Consider the following 6935-nt stretch of genomic DNA (forward strand, 5'->3'; position numbering starts at 1 on the left):
GAGTGTTAAAGGATCCTCAAATTACCACAATGGGTAAGTTGCAAATACAGAGAGATCTAGCTTTACATAGGTACCAGGTGCTAACGCCAGAAATTCTGAGTGCTCATTTTTTTTTTTTTATTTCAGTTAAGTTAGTTCTCTCCTGGAAAGTCCAACTTACATTTTAGTTCGGGTCAAGGATTCATATAAGTAGCACAGATCTCAAATATTTTCTCCCAGTGTTCCCATATTTGTCAGATGAAGTTCCCCAATTTTTGTTTCAGAAATGGGATAAGCCGTAACTGTAACATGAACATGACTCTGAGGATAGGTTTGGCGGGGCTTGGTGTTTGTTCTACGGGTTTTGACAAATGTATAATGACATGTATCCATCATCACGGTATCATACAGAGTAACTTTACTGACCTAAAAATCCTCTGTGCTCTGCTTGTTCATCCCTCCCCCTACCCCACCTCCTGGCCATCACTGATCATTTTACTGTCTCTATAGAGTTTTGCCTTTTCCAGAATGTCATACAGTTGGAATTGTACAGCACGGAGCCCTTTCAGATTGGCTTCTTTCACTTAATAATGTACATTTAAGGCTCCTCCATGTCTTTTCATGGCTTGATAACTCATTTCTTTTTAGCACTGAAGAACAGTCCATTGCCGCAGGGTGGAGGGGTAGGGTATAGCTCAGTGGTAGAGCACGCATTTAGCATGCATGAGGTCATGAGTTCAATCCCCGGGACCTCCATTTAAATAAATAAATAAACAAACAAACAAACCTAATTACCTCCCCCCAAAATTTTAGAAAATAAATTAAAAAAGAGAATAGTCCATTGTCTTGATGTAGCACAGTTTATCTATTCATTCACCTATTGAAGGACATCTTGGTTCCTTCCAAATTTTGGCAATCATGAGCAAAGCAGCTATAAACATCCATTTGCAGGCTTTTGTGTGGACATAAATTTACAACTCATTTGCGTAAATACCAAGGAGTGCCATTGCTGAGTTGTACAGAATGTCCCCCTTTGTAAAGAAAAAAAAAAGTCCTCCATCTTCCCAGGGCTGGGCATTTATCATCAAATTTAGATACATCTTCAAACTAATATATATACTATATATATAATTACAGGAGAGAGAAGTGAGAAATACCTCTCTCACTTTAAATATATTTTCAATTTAGCCTTGTAGTAGTAATTATAGCTAATAGAATAATAATTTATAAATATCCTTATTTATATCCTTCCTTTTCTATGATAGCTGATCTCCATTGCTAAATCTTGAATTATCACTCCCAACCAAGCCATCAATACATCTTCTGGACCTGTATTTTAATATTCAGTGGGTCCTGAGGCAGTAACAATGCAGAAGTGAATTTGAGTCACCAGAAGAAGATTCCATTATACTTAATATACTACTTAATAATATACACTAAATAATATTTGCTGTGTCCTGATTTTTTGAAAATTAGGGTTCTGTGTTTGACACAATAAATTTTTATTAATCAGTATATTTAATAAGCCAAAATACTGATTTTTCTACCATACTGGAAAATCATGTTAAATGCCTATAATGCATAACAAAGTTGAAGCAGACAACATTTTTATATCATCCACATTCTCTCAAGGAAAAAAGCTCAGGAATTTTCTAGACTGAAAGCAGAGTGCACCCGCAATGGTTGCTCCAGCTGTAGACGCGGCCTAATGCCAGACCGTCTCCAGATGGCACCAGAGTACAGACGATGTCTACCAATTTGAGCTGCAAGTTGAATCACAATGGGTTTTTCTGACACAAATGGGCGATGCGTAAAGTGGGGTGACCTACACAGAGATGTAAATTGTGGCTTGTTCATTTCTGCATCATTGTCACCATCTTCAACATTTTCACTTTCGGTATTGAATACTTAAACTCTTTCACCAAATGTTAAGAGTTTGTAAATTGTAAATTGTGATGTTTTCCTGACCGTAACTTCCATCAATATTGGCTATTCTCATACATAGGTCTTACAGTCCAAGCTAAAATACAGACTTCTTGAGGGCAGGTTCCCTTCCTCTTTGTGTATTTCCCCAGCTTCTAACTAGGTACAGTAAGTGCCCAAGAGACTCCCGATTAACTTTACACTGATTCAGAGAGGAAGTAGCACAGTTTAAAACGGAAAAGCAGGGAGATTTGTGATTAGATGATAGCCAAGTTAATACCGAGGAGAAGTTCCTTAATGAATTTGAAATGTGTAGATGGAATTCTCTAATTAAAAATTCCTTTTTAAAATGCTATTGTATAGCAATAATGTCTCTCCAGCACTTCTAAGAGTCCACTTTCCAATTGATAGAAAAAATTCAGAGACTATGTACATCCCACATGTTATGCCCCGACGACGCCTTGTGAAGGGAGGATTCACAATATTTAGGTAAGAATGAATGAAGGAGTGATGAACAGTTAGAGAAAGTCTTCAATGTCAGTCTGAACTAGGAAGTTGTAAGTTCTTAAACACGTGGCCAAGCATCTTCCCTTAAAAGTTGTTATATATACTGAGCTATTTATTTATAGCTCCAGAAATTCTTTCTTGCATTACCTAATGTGGCTCTTTCTACTGATTATATTTACTTAAAACTTATACACCCTCTACTCTCAGGTGATTTGTGTTTTCTCAGAGGATCATATAATTCATGAGATTTTGGAAGAGTTCAGGACTACTGCTTAAAGAATAATTTTTACTGTATCTTAAAGTGTATCATAAAACGTTTAGTTTAACAAAGTATGCAAACATGTAAATTACACTGTATGTGAAACTGCATTTAAACATATTGTATTTGACCAAGTGCATTTAAAAGAATCCATGACATATTCCTTTATGCTGAGCATGTCCTCTTAACTCATCAGATCTCAAAAGGATGATTCCCTACTGGCCAGCTGGGGCGGGGAAGGGCGTGGAGTTAAAAAACTATGAGTAAGACTCGCATTAAGTTGAGCTTTTTCTATAGCAACTTCAGTTTATGCTGCACTCAGCAAATATGGATCCAGCTACCTTCAAATATTAAATATTTATCCTCTGGAACAGGACCTTAAGAAGCACTGGTGACCATGGTCATGCAGGTTTAAAAATGAATGAGTAAATTATCCCTGGAATTTGGGGTGGGGTGGGAACACAATAATGGAATGCCTTATACGTGAAATTCCATTGGGTGGGGCCGTTGGGAAGGCACTGATCGCTCCTGGAGAGAAATGCATCATAATGAGAGAAATGAAGACGCTACAGAGCTTTTGTCTTTAAATATAGCAACAATACTCATTGGGGTTAGTTTTATCAAATGACTGAATAATAGAGTCAAATTCAGATGGAATTGTATAAAAGGGTCTATAGAATATATTCTCTAACCAACCTTTCTTCCTGTTTAATTTGATATTTTAATATTATACAGTCTTTTATTACTGCTCTATAAAAATATCTACACATAAATCATATGAGATCCATAGTCTTGGTCCTGGGGAAAAAATCCTGTTACTAAGTCCTGCTCAGAATGAAGACAGCTCCACAGGATTTTTCAAAACACACATCTCCCACAAATCATCTTGCTCCTCCCCAAGCAAGAATATTACAAACGACAGAAGAATAAATAGTCTTGAAAATGCTGGGGAAAGACGGACACCCGCTGGTGGAGGGGACTGAACTTCTTAATTTGGAGTGATGAGTACACTGTGGGTATTTCCTCTAGAATATGTGGTTTTTGTTCAAGGCTCCGGGTCACTGAAAGCCTGATTAGTCAAAAAATAAAAAAAAAAAAGTACAATGTTAATCTGAGAGGTATTTTTAATTAATCGTTAGAATTCAAGTGCAAATACGGAAGTTTCCAGAGAGCACGAGAAACTGCAGTTTTCTTCCTTCTGTAGCCCTGTGCTGCTTTGTGACATCATTTTGAGGGTGCTTGTGACAAAAGCAAAAGACTGGCCCGCCTTAGACCTGTAGAGAGGGAATTGGGGCTGGAATCCTCGTTTTAAATAAGCCGCAGTCTGTCTCCTGAGCTTAAGTATTAGCGAGAGCAGGGGCCTACTTTTCCTCAAACTTTTCATTCCTCCCTCAACTCCCCTTGGCAGAGGAAGGAGTGATTAACTTCTCAAATTTTACTGCAAGTTAAATAACCTGCAAATCTTGTTCAAATACAGGTTTGGGTTCAGTTGAGCTGGGGTGGGGCCTGAGCTTCTGCATTTCTAACAAGCTCCCAGATGATGCTAGTGCATGACCACATTTTGTGTAGAAAGGATTTAAGGCAGGAAATCTGTGACCTTTTACAGAATGCTCCTCCTCTCCCCGCTTCACTCCCACTGGGGAAAATCTCATCCTGCACAACGCAGCACTGAAAAGCATCCCTACTTGGACTGTTCTGGATTGTGGGTTTGCTTCTTCAGCCATAAACTCTGAAGGCTGAACAGACATTTATAATACACTCTTCTAATCAAATAAAATTCACAGCAAAATGAGCTATCATTTCACAACGTATCATCAATAATCTCCTGCGTGGTAATTAGGCATAACTGCCCAGCAGGCCACCTCATTGCCGTAATTAATATTGCTTTTACACAAATCACATCTTTAGAATTTCCCTTCTCATTTGATTGTGTTCCTCACAATATGTAATCCTGCTCTCACGCACCCAAAGATGTAAATTTAAACTGGAGTGTCAATGGTTTTGCGATGCCATTTTGTGTTTGGCATGAAACATAGTTTAGGAAAACAGGCATTTGAAAGATAAATCATTAAAGAAGGAAGTCGAGTTAGCAAAAGTTACAATCACAACTCCCCAGATTCATAATCTTGTCTAGGCTGGCTTTCTCTTCCAGAGTCCACTGGACAACCAAGCTACATCCTTGATAAACGGCTAATTTGACATCTTCAGAAAGACAGGGAGTAAACAGGTTTTGACACCTGCTGCTGATAGTAGGGAAGGGGTCAAGGGTTGAAAAAGGGTGCTGATGGAGAAACACCCAAATGAAAAGAAACTTTGTCCAAATATAATTTATATCTTACCTGGATATTGAAGGTTGGGAGGAGAGAAAGCAGAAAAGTGGTGTCAGAAACCAAGCTTCTAGGTTCTGCCTAGACCTGCAGTGGATGGAGGCATGAAGGGATTCAAGCACATTCAAGTCACTGCCAGGAAAGATACTTTTAAGTAAAATCAAAAAAGCAAGAAAATGGTCATCTTTATTTTATTTGTAGTATTTTCTTCTCAAGATTCTATTTCAGCTGACCTGTTCTAGCCAGCAGATTAGAACGAGAAGAAATGAATGATTTATCGAGTTAAGGGCAGCAGAACATGCCACTTTGGCACATAGATTATTTTGAGCTAAAGACAATTGAGAAGAAGTAGATACAAGAGAAGCTCTCAGCCCTCCGCCATTCACCTACAAGGGGGACATGAATTTGTGTCCCCGGTGTCCCCCAGCCCCTCTTTACCAGGAAGGACAGAAGTTAATCACCAGAGACAAATCTAGACTCTTATCAGCCCACAGACAGCACCACAGGAACCTACATAATAAACTGTAAGTACCTTTATCTTCCATTAGGTCTCTGCAAAGTCAAAGACCAGGACCTCATGCTTGCTAAGCAGACACTCTACCACTGGGCTACACCCTCGTGCACGCCCATTTAGCTGTCTTCTGTTAGTCTGCTTTGCAAGGCCCCAAATGGAGAACCTGACCAGAGTTTTTCTCCTCTATATAGCTGACTATAGAGAAATCAGGCTCATGAAATTTAATCAGGTAAGATATTTTCTTAGAGAAATTCAATGAAGACTGTCACACTATAAAACAATATGCTAAAATACAGCATGATAATGGCTCTAATTGAGTTTCCATTGTGTCATGGAGAACAGAAAAACTGGAAAAAAGGAAACAGGAACAAAAGCCCAGAAGCCAGAAGAAATACAGTCCTAAGTTAGCGATCTTTTGATGGCAGGTACACAGAATAGAAAGGCCATGCTTCCCAGGGGGCCCATCTTGCAACCGGCTGGCTTATTCAGCTGGTTCTCAGCCCTTGTCTGTGCACTGATGAGGAGTGTGATAACATCTACAAGGCCCTGGAAACCATTCATTAGAGTTAAGACATCATATTGGAAATTTCCCTCACTTCTGTAATTTAGTTATTGTCTAGATCTGTTCCATTTATTGTCACGAAAACATTCTTTAGAAGTCTGTCCTTAATTTTTTCCCCTGAATGGTATATTTTATTTTATTTTTTTATTTTTTTAATTGAAGTATATTCAGTTTACAAATATCATGTTAATTTCTGGTGTACAGCATAGTGATCAGTATGTATATTCCTTTTCATATTCTTTTTCATTAAGGGTATAACAAGATACTGAATACAGTTCCCTGTGCTATAAAGTAGGAACCTGTTAATCTATTTTGTATATAGCAGTTATCTACAAATCCCGAACACTCCGTTTATCCCTCCACCCCCTTTTTCCCTCTGGTAACCGTAAGTTTGTTTTCTACATCTCTGAACCATGTATTTTAATTCTAAAGTTTATAACTTTCCATTCTCCCTAATCACAATAAAGTTTTCAGATAAGAAAAACATTTTGAGAGGAATTTTCTGTTAAGTTATTCAGAGTGGAGTTTGAGCAACAACGTTCTGAGAGAAATCGAGTTAGAGCATCTGAAATAGTCTTCCACACAGACCACCTCCCCAAAGAGCCCCAAGGTGTGTATGCTTAACTGGGGCTATTCAGCTGCCTGACAGGACCCCCACCTCGGTCAGCATTGAGAACAGCCCTCCAGCATCCTCCTGCCTCATGGGGCAGAGACCAGTGATGCCCACTAACTCTGAGCTTCTCTAAAGCCCCTGCACCACTTTTTGAAGAGAGCAGCTCCTGCCTCTTCCAGCATCCTCTCTGTTCCTGGGATTTCCAGGTGCCCACGATGCACTGCAAGTTTGCTGAATCCAAGTTTCTCCAG

The sequence above is a fragment of the Vicugna pacos genome, chromosome 8, assembly GCF_048564905.1.
Source record: "Vicugna pacos chromosome 8, VicPac4, whole genome shotgun sequence".
NCBI classification, from domain to species: domain Eukaryota; kingdom Metazoa; phylum Chordata; class Mammalia; order Artiodactyla; family Camelidae; genus Vicugna; species Vicugna pacos.